Raw genomic sequence first — 17,063 nt, 5'->3', positions numbered from 1 at the left:
CAGGTACTTCAGATGATCGCGGGAAGACGAATGCGTGATCGTGCACCTCCTCTCATTTTTATGATCTTGATTTTTGGGATACTCTGATGTCTAAACTATTTTGAAAACACTTTTGAATAACTTAATGGTTTTGAATGGTTGAAAAAGTTTTAAATTGGCTTTTTTATGGGTGTTACATTTTCTATTAAATAAAATGAATTAAACGGAATTAATGTCATTTTGTTCATATGGTTAAGTATTAGCTAACAAACATTTTTTTTTGCGTTGAAAGGTTTGTCTTATTGAGGAATATATTCAGAAATTGATAAAAATAAATAATATTTTAAAATTAAATATCAAAATTGAAGACCGATCACTGTTGCAAGGGGATACCCAAAACAGCGTAGCGATCGCATCAGAGGCCTCAGACGATGTTTGAACCCGCCGGAGAGGACCCACCGTGATCGCCAAAGGGAAGGGTTTTTTACCGGGAGAAGAGATTTTTGCAGATTAAAAAAATAATAATTGTATTTTAGGTAGAAAGATTTATTTTTAGTATTTATTTAAAACTAAATAATCAATTTAAAATTATTGTTAGAAAAAAATTGAAAAGTTATAAAAATTGAAAAGTTAAAAAATTTTCAAATTAAAGGAAGTATGGACTTCGGTCTTGATAATAGATATATAGATACAAATAAGTAACGAGTATTCGTTCAAGGTTTTGCTCAACAGTAAACACACATTTTCATCTTTGAAGATGTGAATTCGGTTCCTCTGGGGAAGATATTTTTTTTTTTTTAATTTGATGACATGTCAAACTGAATCAACATGTCATGCTAGCCAAATCGATACATCTGACATAGTTGTAAAATAAAAACGGCCATATGTTAAGAAATAAAACGAATCTTATAAAATTAATGTCAAATAGAAAGTAAAAAATAAAAATTCAAAACTCTAATAAAATTGTGGGTTTTATAACCTTAAAGCCCAATATAAATATACATAGAGAAGGAGGTAACGACTTATATCACTCATGGTTTTTGTTCGGTTTTTTATGTTTTTATATGTTTGGTACAAATTTTGTAAAAGACCTCTTTGATAAACTGCACAAATGGTCCATGTGGTTTACTCAAAATTGTCACTTTGGTCCAAAAAGATTTGAACTAGCACCAAAGGTCCAAAATTTTCATTTTGTTGCGGGTTTGGTCCAATTTGTTTTGAACTTTTTTATAATGACGGATTTGCCCTTGCTTTTTCAGTTTTTTATATATTTAAATGTTTTTATAATTAAAAGAAAATAAAAAAACCAATTAATCTCTCTCTCTCTCTCTCTCTCTCTCTCTCTCTCTCTCTCTCTCTCTCTCTCTCTCTCTCTCTCTCTCTCTCTCTCTCTCTCTCTCTCTCTCTCTCTCTCTCTCTCTCTCTCTCTCTCCTGTACAAAGCTAACCCAACTCATATTCTCCAAGCAAACCATAAAAAATGATGATAAAAAATCGATGAAACCAACAACATTCATCGTTAATGCAGATGTCTTCCCAACAAGCAAGAACACAACAAGATTCGAGCACTACAAATTTAGAAGACAGACCCTATTTTTGATTTCTTTTGGAGTATAAAAAGGCACAGAAGACAGAAGCCCTTGGGGTTTACATTTTCTTGGGGGATCCACTATTCATCATCTTCTTTGTGAACCACATTCAATCCAAAAACAATGAGAGGTCTGTGAATTTTTTTTGAAAAACACATCCCCTTCTTCATCCACCTTCAGATTTTCTACCCCAATCTCTCCGTTTCTGATTTGCAGGTGTCATTAAAGTTTGAACAAGAATACCCATAAAACCCAAACAAAAAATAACTTAAAGCTTGAACGATGCTCAAGAACAGGGGAAGAAATCAGCATCGATAATTGAAATCATAAATCCTAAATGGAATAATCAAGAAAAACAAGAACTCATGAAGACCCAATTCACAGGTCTAAAATCCAAGATCAAATGATTAAGAAACAGAAGAATACATAAACATCCACTTCAAAAATCCCCAATCGATCGATCAAGCAAGAAACAAGAAAACCCACAAAAATCCAACCTGAAGATCAAGCACATCGCATCCTCATCTCTCTCATTAGAGAAAGACATCACACATAGATAGATTCCAGTCAAAAACACGAGACCCATTTCCTCCAACCCGATTCTCTATGAACACTCCTGTGATTTGGACACGAGACCCATTTGAGACACCTCTTGCAAAAGGTTCTTGTACACCCCTAGATCAGAATCGATTTCCAGATGAAGATGAAGGATGAACACCCAAGAATCGATTTCCAGAAATTTAGAACACGCACACACACTCTTAAATTGATTTCCAAAAACACAAACACACACGATTTTAGTTTTTGATTCGAATTTAGGAATCTGATTCTTAAGTTACCCTTGAAAAAAAAACTCACAACTGATTTCCATTGAGTTATGATTTAGAAAAAACCAAATGAAAACGAGATTGGAAATATACCCAGATGAGATATTTTCTTTAGAGAGAGAGAGAGAGAGAGAGAGAGAGAGAGATTTGGCTTTTTTTAATTTTTTTAATTTTTCTTTTAATCAGAAAAATATTTAAATAAATAAAAAACTAAAAAAAAAAAGCAAAAAGCAAGGGCAACATCGTCTGTATAAAAAGTTCAAAGCAAATCGGACCAAACATGCAAAAAAATGAAAAGTTTGGACCTCTGGTGCTAATCCAAACCTTTTTAGACCAAAGTGGTAATTTTCAGCTAACCACATGAACCAGTTGTGCAGTTTTGTCATGTCAAAATTCAAAAGTCATTCTTTTTCTTGTAGCCCAAGAATGAAAGCGTTGAATTGATCAAGTTTGATTTTTCAACCCGACACAAACTGAGTCCGCAAAACACGGTTCAAACTTCAAACCGATAAACCCAAATTCTCCTATAAATATTCTCCCAAGTCCCAACCCCTTCACTGTATCTTCTCTTTGTTTCATTAACTAAAAATGTCGATTGCCACGTCTGCCATTACAGAAGCTTATGTGATGAGAAAGCACTTTCAGGAAAAGATGAAGAAGACGACCACTTTAGATGCACATGATACAACCAAACAAAGCATACTCGAAAAAGAACATCATGATGTTTCAAGCATAAGTTGCTTCCCAAGTTTATTCAAGAAGATTCACCCTGCAACAACTGCAAGTGTCCAGGTTTCTGATTCAAGAAGATAAGATTCATCCAGAAAGCTTCATCAAATGAGCAACACCCATGAAGATTAAATCCCCCATTGTACTAATACTACAATATTTTATTATTTTTAAAGCCTAAATTCTTGTGATGGTTTATTTGTTTATTGATGTGTATATCATTTGGAAGAAACGTATAGTATTTCTTGATCTCAAGAAAGACATTTTGGAATTTGTTTTGTTATTTTAGTCGATTAGTAACTAATTCGAAGTTACATTTTTATATATTTTTACATAATATCGGGACAACAATTAAGTATTAACTATAAATTTCATTATGAAAAGTTTAATTATGATATATTACCTATAAAAACCGAAAAAAATACATTAATTGAGATAATCTTGATTTTTTTTAACAACAGTTTCCATTAAGAAGGTATTGGTTACCAGCTTTGCTCATGGCTTTAGTCGATAAATATTATGAAAAATATAAACATAAACATTATGTCATTCTTTAATATATATATATATATATATATATATATATATATATATATATATAATACTAAAACCAACTTATACTTTGAGTAAGCCGATCTAAACGTGGCATCAACAAGCTTATTGTGTGGAAGTATGAAAAATGAAACATCTATTTATATTGGAAAACTCTTCACCACTTTCTACTTAAAGATGATGTGAGACTCTTTCACGCCACCAAATATAATCCATTTTATCGTCTATAGTTTATACCTCTTTTTTTCCTATATTTTTTTGTGACAAAATTGCAAAAATGGTCCTTGTTGTTGGCAAATTTATGTGCTTTTGGTCCGAAACGAAATGTTGGTGAACCACTGGTCCAAAATTGGATTTTTCTATTGTTTTTGGTCCCTATACACTTAAAATGACAGTTACGCCTTTATAATTTATATTTTTTATTTTCTTTAATAGTTGAAATACATAAACTAATTTAATTTATATCTTTTTAACTAAAAACAAATAACCCATTCCCCACTCTTATCTTAAAGAAGCCCTTCATCATCGGCTCCGCCCTCATCACCGATATCTGGAACCACCATCATCAGCCACTATTCTCGTCGGAGTTCACCTAGATCGCAAACCACCACCACCTTCTCCAGAGACCTGGTTGCTAGACTCCCCACCCCACTACCACCACCATTCGCCAGCATTGATACCGTAGGAAACCTTCACACCCCACCGATCTATTCGTACATTGGGGAAGGAGTGATGAACTGGGTCAACAAAGACAACAGGGGAATTTAAACCCAAATTGAATCACCCACCAAACATGGAGCCTTCGGTGATGGGAGATCGATTGTAGAAGATGATAAAAAAAAATTAGGTCAAGACCTCTTCTTTACCCACCACCAGCCGACTGCCACAACCAAACAACCTCCACCAAGCTTCACTAGACTGCCATCACCGCCAAGCTTGGTTTCACCTTGTCTAACTTGGTCCACATCTGCTTCCTTTTGTCTGCCACCACCATTAAATCGAAGACCATCATAGCTTCCCCAACTCCATCTCCAACGACAAGCAATCGATTCAAGTCTTACTCTCAGTCGTTCTCTACTCCACTACGTACCCTACCACTGCAAGCTCATTCCTCTAAAATCTATTGAAACCCCTTGCTTTCTCTCCTCTCGTTCTCTACACCACTACCGACTTTTAATTTTGGTTCCTGAAACAAGATTGGAAACGATTTTCGGATTCGGTTTTAGAGGAGAAGTTGAAATGGGGACTTCAGTTTTTGGATTTGATTTGGGGATTTAAGTTCGTTTGGGGCAGCACCATCTTGAAGGCATATGAGATGGAGGTCTCAGAGATGTAGGAACCGGAAAATGTCCTCCATCATAAAAGGGTGATCCGATGAAGTCATGCCGATGAAACTAGTGTTCCAGAAGGTATCGTGGTGGTGTTGTGGGTTTGATTTTATTTTGGTGGTGGAGGTTCCGGTTGGGAGGATGACATACCGAAAAGAGAGAGAGTGGTGGGTTTATTTTGTGTTTATTTTTCATTTTATTATAAGAATAAGAAAATAAATAAAAGAAATTAAAATATAATTATTTAAGGGGCATATTAGTCATTTTAGGTGGGATGTGGACCAAAAACACAAGAAAATACAACCATAGGGACCAAAACCACACAAGGTATCTAAAATGGGACCAGTGATGCACCAACATTTCGTTTTGGACCAAAAGCACATAAATTTGTCAACCAACATTTTTGCAATTTTGTCTTTTTTTGTCAAATATATTAAGGTAAGTCCCAAAAAAAATTGTATATAATTTCTTGTATAAATTTAAATTTTAGGGGGTCATGTGAGATGTGACCAGCCTTAGCTCCGAATTGGCTCGTCCATAGCCACAGATTGAACGTTGGTTAAATTTAGGGGAGAGTTTGGACGAATCAAAAGACATTTTAGGAGAGAAAAAAAGTTAAAACTTTTGAGTTTGATAATGAGATGAATGATCCAACGTACCTGTGCTGTAAATCATGTTTATATGAGATTTCTAGTGAATTTATAAAGAAACTAGTTAGGTGGGAGATGGATGGATGCATAAACAAAATTTTAGTGAGAGTAAGTGTATTCATATATTGGAATGTTAGTTGGGAGTGAATAAATTTATAAATGGTTGTCTCCTTTTCGATTATTTTATCCTTATCAAAATAGTATAAAAAACCAATGGATGTATTTATATAACGACAATTAAATAAAATATTGCTCATAATCAGTTGGAAGGAAAAAGGTTTAAAAAAAATGTTTTTCCAAGATCCAAAATGTCTTGTCCATAATATGTGGTAAATACCAAAAATCTGATTAGAAGGGTAATATATATTTTTATGGTCACTTTTCTATGAATATCCATTTTGAAAAAAAAAATTATAAATTTAACTTTGTATCAATTTATTTGCAATCTTCAAAGAGTTGAATATAAAATCTTAGCATGAAAAATGTAAGAATAGTTTTTTTCCTACCTTTTGGAAATCTCCCTCTCTAATAAAAAAATCCTCTCTGCCACGTGTCCTCCTACAATCCCTTTTCCAATCAAACTGAAATTCCTCTTTTACCCTCTCTTCTTTTCCTTTGCTGCCGCCAATCCCTATCTTTTTTCGTTATTTTCCCTTTTCCACCAATTTCAATTTTCCATTTTGAAAATCAAATCACGCTCAAAATTTCTATACTGATGAAACCTAATCCCAATCTATATTTTTCATTTTTCAAAACCATAATCGCATAAAATCAAGGACAAAATCGCAAGAAATCACACACATATATTCTTCCTCCCTCTACCTCTCTCACAGATGACGTCGTTGGTTGTACTTCACCACTTTTTGGTTAACCCTAATATTGTTTGGTAAGCATTAGTGACATTCCAATGTTATTGGGTTTTGATTTGATTGTTCAGGATGTTCTTAATCTGGGTTTTGGTTCTACTTTTATTTTTACTAAGATTCGGAGAGAGTTGATGTTATCAATGATTCTGGAATCAATTGCTGACCGATTAGGTATCATCTCTTTACTTCTTCATTGTAATTCATGCATATAGTGATTGAGTTTTTTTGCAATAACTTGGTGCAAGATGTTATAGGGTCCAACTAATCTTTTTTCCATTTTCATTCAATGTCTTCGGTTTTCTTATTTAAGTTTTTAACGTGTTTTTTGTTGTTTATAAGTACCTTAATCAAAATTTTGATCTGTAGGGAACTAATGAAATATTGACAGTCTCTCTTGTCATAAGGTTCTCATTTTCGAAGTTTGCCTTCCAAATTACTTTTTTTTGTAGCTTCTCTTGGGGTAGATTCTCTATATGATTGCAAAAGTCAACTGATTGCTCCTATTATTCAGGGTTCGTGAAAGCGGTCTTCAGCAACAACCACATATAATTGCAAATCAGTGTAAGTTTTGAACAAAATGTATAGAAATTTGTTTTTATTGAATCTTAACACTTTTCCTTGAATTATCAAAAATTTGTTTGTTAAAGTAAGAAAATGCTACAGTTTCTCTCCTTTTCTGATCATTTTTTTTATTTCAATCCCAGTTTTAATTTGATTTTTCATTTGATACGTTGATTGGTGTTGACTGGAATTTTCCAATCGTTATCTACACGAACTATTCAAGGTTACTTTATGTACCAGGTACTCTTCTTTTTCTCTCTGTTTTTTATGGGTTTTTAATTATGCCATTGGTGCTTCTGCACTTGCTTTAGAAAAGCTTTTTAAAAGGCTCATGAAAGTATGCAGATGGAAATGAATAAGTGGGTAGAAAGAAAGGTATTATAGGCTTTTTAAACAAAAATTTTTAGGATATAAGTTAAAGCTAGGTGTGTTCTTATTTTTTCTCTGTTTATTTGAACTTTAATTTCATTTTTTCCGATTTTATGAGATATTGTTCAGATCAATACCTTAATCGAAGTCAAGTTCCATGGAAGTTCTATCATCTTTGTTTTTTTAGTCGGAGTAATATGGACTTATGAGCCATCAGAAGGATATTTTCACCTGACCTTTCCACCATCCAAAAATCCACTCAATTTGAAGGCCCCAAAGTTCTCTAGAAGTGTAAGAATCGAACATAAGAACTGTTGTCATGTGTTTTCGTATTTCCATCCTCAGCAACAATTATCTTCCTTAAACAACTCCTCATCCCCTCATCAAATAGAAAACTTCGACCCCCTCTGCCTTTCTCTCGAAATCAAATATAGCTTACCATAAAACAAGGAGTTTAATTTCTGTCTTTAACCCATGGTTTCTCCTTATTCGGCTGAAGTTTTCGTTGTAATTAAAATCAATGGAAAAATATCGATGGAAACTAACCTATGAAACCTTTTATTTCAGATAAACTTCATTCTTGATCACCAAATCTTGAAGGCAAAATTTTACAGAGACAACAATGGCTCTCACTGTTTGTGCTTTTCAGCCATCATAACGTGTTCTGTCTATTGACAAAGGTAAGCTTATCCCCTACCTTGCTACTTACAGATGTTGGATGTTTGGTGGTCACATTACAAGTAATTTTGAGAATTTGTAGTTCAAAAAAGAGTTGATTCGTTGTTGGATCAACAAGGGGTTCTTTCTAGGTCGGAACAATATGCCTTGTGGTTGCTAACCTTTAGTTTTGCAAATTGGTAGACTCACACTTAGATTTGTTAGTTATAGTTGAATGCCATTAGTAGTGCTTTTTATCTGCAAATGTGGAGTCCTAAATCTAATTGGGATATAGAGCTTCTTTGTATACGATTTTGGAAAAGTGTAAATTACACAGCCTTATTTATTTGATTGTATTTTCGTATAAAAATGAGGTTCTTACGTGAATTTTATATATAATATAACATAGGGAAATGATGATTATGTAAAAAGTTGATGGGCAAAGTAAGGAAAGACAGAAACTTAAAGTGAAATTATAATGATTTCTTTTTAGTTGACATATATTTATTTTTTTTATTAAATGAAAGGTACATTTTGTAGCTATACTTATTGTATCATACTTGATTGGTTATAGATGATCATGATTAACATTTTACTTTTACTAATGTTATATTTGTTGTAGATATATATGTTAACAATCTTTATAAAAATTTATGTTTACAATGTGCTTGAAAATTACATTGTTATTTTAGAATATATATTTAAATTACTTAATACTTAATGTCATATATGTTCTTTGATTTAATCATTTATTCCAAATTCATTGACTTTTAATTATTCAATGTAGTTTCGTAAGCCATAATTTTCTTTTTTTGACAAAACAAATGGTATCTTAGTCTATGTGCATGTGTCTATATGTTTCTCATTGGTTGGTTGTATGGTTGTTTGTCTATAAAACAAACAAAAGTCGTGGAGATTAGATCAATCTACTTTCAAAGTACAATACTTAATTTATTATATCAATGTATTTTTAAATTTTCCCATTTGTTGCATTAAAACAAAAATTAAAATGGTGTTGTCAAGTAAAGAATCATGGATGCAAAAAAAGTATTAGTATGACAAGATAGCTATGCTTTTATTATTATTCATATCATGTTAAAAAATAACTTTTTGTTTTTAAAAATAAAAAATGATTGTTTTTATGATCTCAAACATAGTTTCACACATTTGTAAACTATATTTTAAATACAGTGGTTTTTGGAATCCGACCATCTAAAGATAATTATTGGTCGTAAAAAAAACAATTTGCAGAGAAAAAATAATCGTCGTTCAGTCGAAATGATCAAACTCAACTAATCATTGCACACCAACATACTTTTAAACTAAACCTTACCCTAAACAAAACTTGTATCTTATTAATTTAATTGAACTTTTTAAATCTTTTATTTTGCAGTATCATTCTTAATTATCAATATTGTTTTTTCTTTTTAACTCGTGGTTTCCACGGGTTGTAACCTAGTGTTATAATACATGTAACAAATCAACGCTTCAAGTATTGAATCATCCTTGATACTATTATATTGATATTTGATTGTCTTTAGTGCTGACTAATTGACTAATAGAATGAGTTTATTACATAAAAAAGAAATCCGAACATACTTAATATAATCACTAATAGAAGGGGGCAACTGTCAAGTTATTGTACTTTATTATATGTTTTTGGACTTGAGTCATAATCGAGTGAAATAAAATTCAAGCAATCACAATCACATGTATCAGAAAAATCTATTTTACTGAAATAATCATAAAATATTAAATTATTATTTTAATAACATTACTTTTTATAATCACGTTTGATAAACCAAATCTTTTCCTAACTCAATTAACCAAATTGGGAAATTGAAGACGTATTTGATGACGTCAAGAGCTTGCTTTTCTTGTTGCCTACGAAGAATGACATGAGGCATGAGCGATCAAGTTTGACTGTTGAATGCGACCAACACCTATCGGATAATTAAAACCCAAGTTTTACTATAAATACCCTTCTCTCCACTCCCCTTGATTTCTATCTTCTCTTGTTTCGGTGCCTAAAAATGTCAATTGCCACATCCGCCATTGTTGAAGCTTATGTAATGCGGAAGCATCTTGAGGAAAAGATGAAGAAGACCACAGCTTCCAATGCACATGGTACAACCAAACAAAGCAGACTCGACAATGATCATCATGATTCTGTAACAATTGGCTGCTTTCCATCTTTATTCAGGAAGATTCATCCCGCAACATTTCCGGTTTCTGATTCTTCTTCATCAAATGAGCAATAGTGACAGATATCAGACGTCGTTAAATCCGTCATGTATTGGTTTAAGTTTAACTGTAAACAATGTCGCAAAATCTAAATTCTTGTGATGGTTTGTTTATTTATTGTAAATTTTGAAGTTTTTCTGCGATACAGGAAATTTTGTGATGATTTATTATAAAAAGGATTATATAACAATGTATTAGAGCAATTTTTTTTTTGATTTTTTTTGTTACATAAAACAACATATGTGATTTTTATGACCAATTTTTTTGTTCATTCTGCTAAGATGTGGTCTATATACTGAAATACCTTAATTAAAATACTAAAAATCATCAAAAATAAATGTAACTTCAAAATTATATTGCTATTTTTTGTGTAAACATGAAAAATATTGGCATTCGTATCTTGTTGTAAATATAATGATAATTTATTTATTTTCCAAACAGTGTCTACGAAGAAGGCATGGTTTTATGAGTTTGCCTCAAGGCAATAGTTTATCTACGTCAATATATTCCAGTCCCACTAACTTTATTTCAACTTTCAAGCAATGCCTTACCGACAAACCCCACCAAAAAGAGACCATTAGAATAATTTCTTTTAATGACATAAACTTCTATAAAACATATTTATTTTTATTGTACATTTAATATCTAGAGTAAATTACACAAATGGTCCCTATGGTTTGGGGTAATTTGTACGTTTGATCCCTAACTTAATTTTTTAACTCGGAAGGTCCCTACAGTTTGTTTTGATTGCGCGATTGGTCTCTGTCTTACATAAAAAGACTATTTTACCCTTGATTTTTTAATTTATTTAAATAAGATGTGGTAGGTAAGGTAAGGTAAAGTGAGGTGGAAGTGAGGTTGGAGATGTGTTTATTTAAATAAATTAAAAAATCAAGGGCAAAATAGTCTTTTTAGGTAAGACAGCGACCAAACGTGTAACAAAAACAAACAGTAGGGACCTTACGAGTTAAAAAAATAAGTTAGGGACCAAACATACAAATTACCCCAAACCATAGGAACTATTCGTGTAATTTACTCTAATATCTAATGAACCATAAGAATATTGCCATTTGATTTCAACTATTAGATAATTATGCCATTTATTATTTAATATAAAATATTGATAGATTGACCACACATCTATCTGGACCGCGGAAGACTTTTGGTGGACCAAGACGAAGCATTGCTCGAAAATGTTCAAATTGAGCACGCGGAAGACTTTTGGTGAAGATATCTGCCACCTGAAGTTTGGTTGAAACGAACTTGGTATAGAGCTTGCCAGAAGTAACAAGTTCTCTAATAAAGTGGTAGTCAAGCGGATACTCCGATATGTTAAAGGCACGATCTCGTATGGGCTTATTTTTCGTAAACCTCAAATAAACAACATTCTCGGTTACTCTGATGCTGATTGGGCACGTTGTCTTGAAACCCGTCGGTCTACATATGGTTATTCAATCTTCCTGGGTGGTAACTTAGTTTCCTGGAGTGCCAAGAAGCAACCAACTGTTTCTCGATCAAGTTGTGAATCGGAGTATCGGGCAATGGCAAACACGGCAGCTGAAATTGTTTGGATCACCCATCTACTTCGTGAGCTTCATGCGTTACCTTCTGATCGTCCTACTCTTCTTTGTGACAACAAAAGTGCATTGTTTATGACACAGAACCCGGTTGCTCACAAGCGTGCCAAACACATTGATCTTGACTACCACTTTATTAGAGAACTTGCTACTTCTGGCAAGCTCTATACCAAGTTCGTTTCAACCAAGCTTCAGGTGGCAGATATCTTCACCAAAAGTCTTCCGCGTGCTCAATTTGAACATTTTCGAGCAATGCTTCGTCTTGGTCCACCACCCATTCGCTTGAGGGTGGATATTAGATAATTATGTCATTTATTATTTAATGTATATTTGTATATTATAGATCCTCCATTATAGGATCTCATTATTGTAATCTTCCAATATATATACAATATCAACACACACGATTAGATGTGTGGTCAATCTATCAATATTTTACATCAACAATAACCCTAAGCAAACATAATATTCTATAAATTTGTTGCAATTTTTATCCACTTTCACATTAGGGTTTATTTATGTTATTATTGTTAAACTACATCATCTGAACACAATTCACGTCAAACTCATACTAGGGTTTTAACGAGGAAGTAAATTGCAAAACTCTAATAATATTTTGGGTGTCTCAAAGTTTGAAGTTTGAACCTCAGACTTTTTTTTATGGAATGTAACACGTCAACCAGTAAACTCTCACTTGGAAGTCATGGCTGTGACAAATCATGGTTTGGGTGGGATATACGTGTTGAGCAAACTTCATAAGAAAATGACAAAAATCAGGAATGAGAGAGGCAATAAAAGAAAGCATCACGAAACACGAATGAGAGCAAGATAATAACCCATAAAAATCAAGGTAATTAATTACACTTTACCCATGCCATATGAATTTGGATGGGTTAAAATACATTGTTACAAAACGGAACCAATCCAATATATAGTATTTTTTTTAGATCTTTTATGAAGAAAAAAAAATACTAAGGTAACTTAAAATTGGTTTACTTTGAATGTTAAACAACCACAATATGTTCCAAAACGGCACAATGAAGGATGACTTTTAGCGTCATCAAATACGTATCTTACAAAATAGACACCTTTTCATAATACACTGATAAATTAATAAACAAACTATTACAAGATTTTAGGTTGGGCATCATTTTTACAATCGGATATAGTTGTTGAGGGATGAATCTTCTTGAATAAAGTCGGGAAGCAGCCAATAGTCATAGAAGCATCATCATGATCATTGTCGAGTATGCTTTGTTTGGTTGTAATATGTGCATTGGAAGTTGTTGTCTTCTTCATCTTTTCCTGATGATGTTTCCTCATAACATAAGCTTCAGCAAGGGCAGAAGTGGCAATTGACATTTTAAGGCAATGAAACAAGAGAAGTATAATGAATTGAAAGGGGATATATTGGGAGAGGGGTATTTATAGGAAATGTTGGGTGGGTCCAAAAGTCAAACTTTGATAACTCCATTTCACTTTTCTTGAGAAACAAGAATAAAAAAACAATTTGACGTCATCGTATACGTTGTTTTACAAAAGGTATTCCAACTTTATGGCTGTAAAAAGTAAAAACATCAAAATCGAACTTGAACACCCACAAGTCTTGATTTTATCCAATCAGTTTTTTTTTTAGAATAAGAAATTCCACAAAAACAAAATGAATATTAAAAAAAAATGCATTTTTTTTAAACGGCAAATTAGCTAACGTACTCTTAAATATCAAATATGTCTTTTAAGAAACTTAAACTCATAACTTATCATTTAAAAAAGTCACATTTACCGTTAGCCCAAAAGATCATTCGGTAAAAAAAAAAGCAGCATAATAAAAATATGTGATTACTAAACAATGATTGTTGACAAATTATTTGTCGTTAATTGGATAACTTTTGACTTTATATTTTTTTTAACAGTGAATATTATAAAAAAATGACTAGCAGGGAGCTCGACCACAAAAAAGTACAAGAAACAAAAGAAACTAGAAAGATAAAAACAGAATCCAGAAAGATAAACACTAACTAATACAAAAGTATGGAAAAAATGAGAATTAACTCATCAGATCTGCAGATACGCAACACAGGAAATCAACAAGTAGACGATTTGTGAACTTAAGCCGAGCATCAGTGATGGGTAGGGGAACTCCAACTTGACCTCAAAAGTAGGAGAGGAATACTAGACAGTGGGCCTCCAGTAACCAACCCACCTTTTTTATTGTAACACCTGATTCTTGCAAGTAAATTCATTCCCTTTGATCTTAAGTTTTAAGTGTTGAATGTGTGTCTGCAAGGGCGTAGATAGCCTCTACACGCTTCGTAGAAGGAACTTGGAGGCGAAGTCTTTAATGATATATTTAAGGACCTTAACCTTCATGAAACCCTTCCAGTCTTAGCCTCCATTTCCCCAAACGTCTCCCTTGAAACCCTAAACCCATTTGGTGCATTGTGAGCTTAAAAAGTGTTTTTATGTGCTTTTGAAGAAAGAAGAATGTGGTGGAGTTGCTTGGAAGCTTGAATCAACTTTGGATTTGGAAGTTCTTCTCCCTCATTCTTCTCTAGAAGGTATAAAGATTGTACCTTTATGATTCAATTGTTAGATCTATCTTAGATGTTGAAGTTATGCCATTTTTGTCCCATTATTTTGGTCTATTTGAGTATGAACTACTCTAGACTTTGTATAGTGCATTTCCAGAAGTATTTAAGGGTATTAAGTCATAAAAATGGTGTCTTGGCCATATCCAACCATCCATGCATGAGTTTGAGATCCTTAGAAGTTGTTATAAGATTAGGGTTTGTTCTTGAGCCTTGATAAGCCATGCAAGTCCATAAAGTTTGGAACTTTATCGCTTAGGACATTTATTTAGACCATATTTGAGAGTTGGACGTGATGCCTTTCTGTATTAAGCACTTAATGGAATGTTTGGCTTCAATGTGAGTATGCAGGGCGTACTTATGCTTACGTAGCGTGTAGCCTTGTGTTGTCATGTAAAAGTCAAGTGATGCTCTACGTAGAGCGTAGAGCTGGTACACAGGGCGTACTTGGTATGAATGTTGACCTTTGACTTTTTGACTGTAGACCGTTGACTTCGACCAAGTTTGACTTTAGGTCATTTGGGGTAATTTGAATAGTAGATTGAGACTAGGTCCCTGTTTATTTTATAGGTGACCTGTTGAGACAGTGTTTGGAGCAGTGATCAGTTCAGCTATCTTTCAGACAGTGAGGTGAGTTTTCCTCATTGTACTTGTGGGTCGAAGGCACCAATGTCGGCCCACTAGGTTATGTACCCCGGTATAAAGAATGATGTTATGTTGGTTATATGTTAGACTGGTATATCTGTATGATTACCTATATTTGTTGGTTATATGTTACACTGGTAGATCTGTATGCTTTCCTGTACTTGCTGGTTATTGATTATTGTTTCATATGTCGACATGTTATTGTTTTGTTGTGTTGAGGTGGTCCTGCTTTGTGCTGAAGGCCTAGATACTAGGGTGGTCCAGTTGATATTGTAGACCCAAGGGAGTGGTCCAGCTTACGTTGTAGGCTCGGGAGCAGTCCAGCTTGTAATTGAAGGCTCGGTGACGGTCCAGCCTTATGTTGTAGGCCTAGTTGTGTGCATTGTATATATGTTGTTGTGTAGGGTACTTTGGGGGAACTCACTAAGCTTTGGTTTATAGTTTGATTTTATGGTTTCAGGTACATCAGAGGACAGGGGCAACGCGAAGGCGTGATTGTCCACATCATCTTGGATATTTATTTGACCTATGATTTTGGGATACTTTGATTTATAATTATCACTTTTGGAAACTATGTTTTGTATGATTTATGGATTTGATATGGTTTAAAAAATTGAAAATTTTGCCATGATTTTTGGGATGTTACAATAAATATATGTCCTATTAAGCACATACTAAACCTCCTAGACTCTTCTTCTAAGATTTCTTTCCATTTCACCCTACTATCAGCCAAGGAAGAACTTCAAAAAATATTAACTAATTATCGGACGAATACAATCACATGCCGCTAAAATTAAACAGTTTTCAACTGAAAGATCATGCACTACAACGGTTAGACTCAGACGAGAGTTGAGAAATAGCACCAAATCAAGCAATCTAAAACTATTTAATTCTGGGAGCATGGAACCTAACGTATTTTTCAAGTAACTAATTTGTATCAATATAGGTTCTAAGTTGCACATAACAAAAAAATATCTAGGCTATAAGGCATCTTAGGTATCAGGAAATTCTGACCTACAACTCCTGAAAAGATCCCTAGCCTACATACTAGCATGTATTTCTAATAGTTCATTTATCAGCAAACATAACACATATAGATATTTTGGGAATAACTTTCTTTTCTGAGCTCCAATTAACTTAATGCACTACATCCTTTCCTTTTTGGAATAATTTCTTTTGTTACAGTATTTTAATTTCTTTACTTTGTTATGAAAACATTTTAAAAATGTTTGTGAAAATTCTCCGATCCTTAGTTTGAGTTTGGAATCACATGGGTGTTCATTCAAATCCCTCAAACCAGGGCTCTGATAGCAACTTGTAACGTCCCGATTTCCATAACAAAATTTCATTTTTAAAGGATAACATTTCATTCGATAATTCATTTATTTATGACTAAAACCACTGTTTGACAATCAAAGGTTAATTATTCAATCATAGTATAACAGAATATGTGGAAAACTAATACATGACGCCGATGCGTGTGTATAGTCAAGCCTTGCTCTTCTCACGATCTGAAGAAAATACATGAAATCATTTGTAATCAACCGGGTAAGCACGGAGTTTAGCGAGTTCCCCAAAATACCATATATCACAACACATACACATGCATACAAACAATGGCTCACGACCTTTCGTCGATCCACCAATTGGCTCAAGACCTTTCGTTGATCCACCAATAATATGTGTATCTATACTTACGGCATGCCTACGATTTCGTCGTCAACACGAGTCTATACACTCTCGAACTGTCTTTGTTCCATCGTCAACTCATCACTTAATCGTAATGAATAACTCAAGTACAATAACATTTAAGCACATAGAGACTATACTTTCGGCTTTATTCAATAACTCTAGTACAATAACAATTAAGCATATAGAGACTATACTTTCGGCTATACTAACT

At 33.3% G+C, this 17,063-nt stretch overlaps 1 long non-coding RNA gene across 5 annotated transcripts; it reads left to right on the top strand.

Annotated features, from left to right (window-relative positions):
• Positions 1–6,280: 6,280 nt before the first annotated feature.
• Positions 6,281–10,562, top strand: LOC145141018 (uncharacterized). Of its 5 annotated transcripts, XR_013722402.1 has the most exons (7): positions 6,295–6,539; positions 6,636–6,690; positions 6,969–7,080; positions 7,224–7,320; positions 7,579–7,740; positions 8,017–8,129; positions 8,516–8,673. It is a non-coding gene; the product is annotated as an uncharacterized LOC145141018 (long non-coding RNA). The 5 variants fall into 5 exon arrangements; XR_013722401.1 differs by lacking the exons at positions 7,579–7,740; positions 8,516–8,673 and adding an exon at positions 9,952–10,562 and having other exon boundaries at positions 6,296–6,539; XR_013722400.1 differs by lacking the exon at positions 7,579–7,740 and having other exon boundaries at positions 6,296–6,539; positions 8,516–8,670.
• Positions 10,563–17,063: the final 6,501 nt, after the last annotated feature.

The sequence above is a fragment of the Lactuca virosa genome, chromosome 9, assembly GCF_052849685.1.
Source record: "Lactuca virosa cultivar CGN04683 chromosome 9, Lactuca_virosa_CGN04683_v6, whole genome shotgun sequence".
Classification (NCBI taxonomy): domain Eukaryota; kingdom Viridiplantae; phylum Streptophyta; class Magnoliopsida; order Asterales; family Asteraceae; genus Lactuca; species Lactuca virosa.
This window is presented reverse-complemented; position numbering and strand designations above follow the sequence as displayed.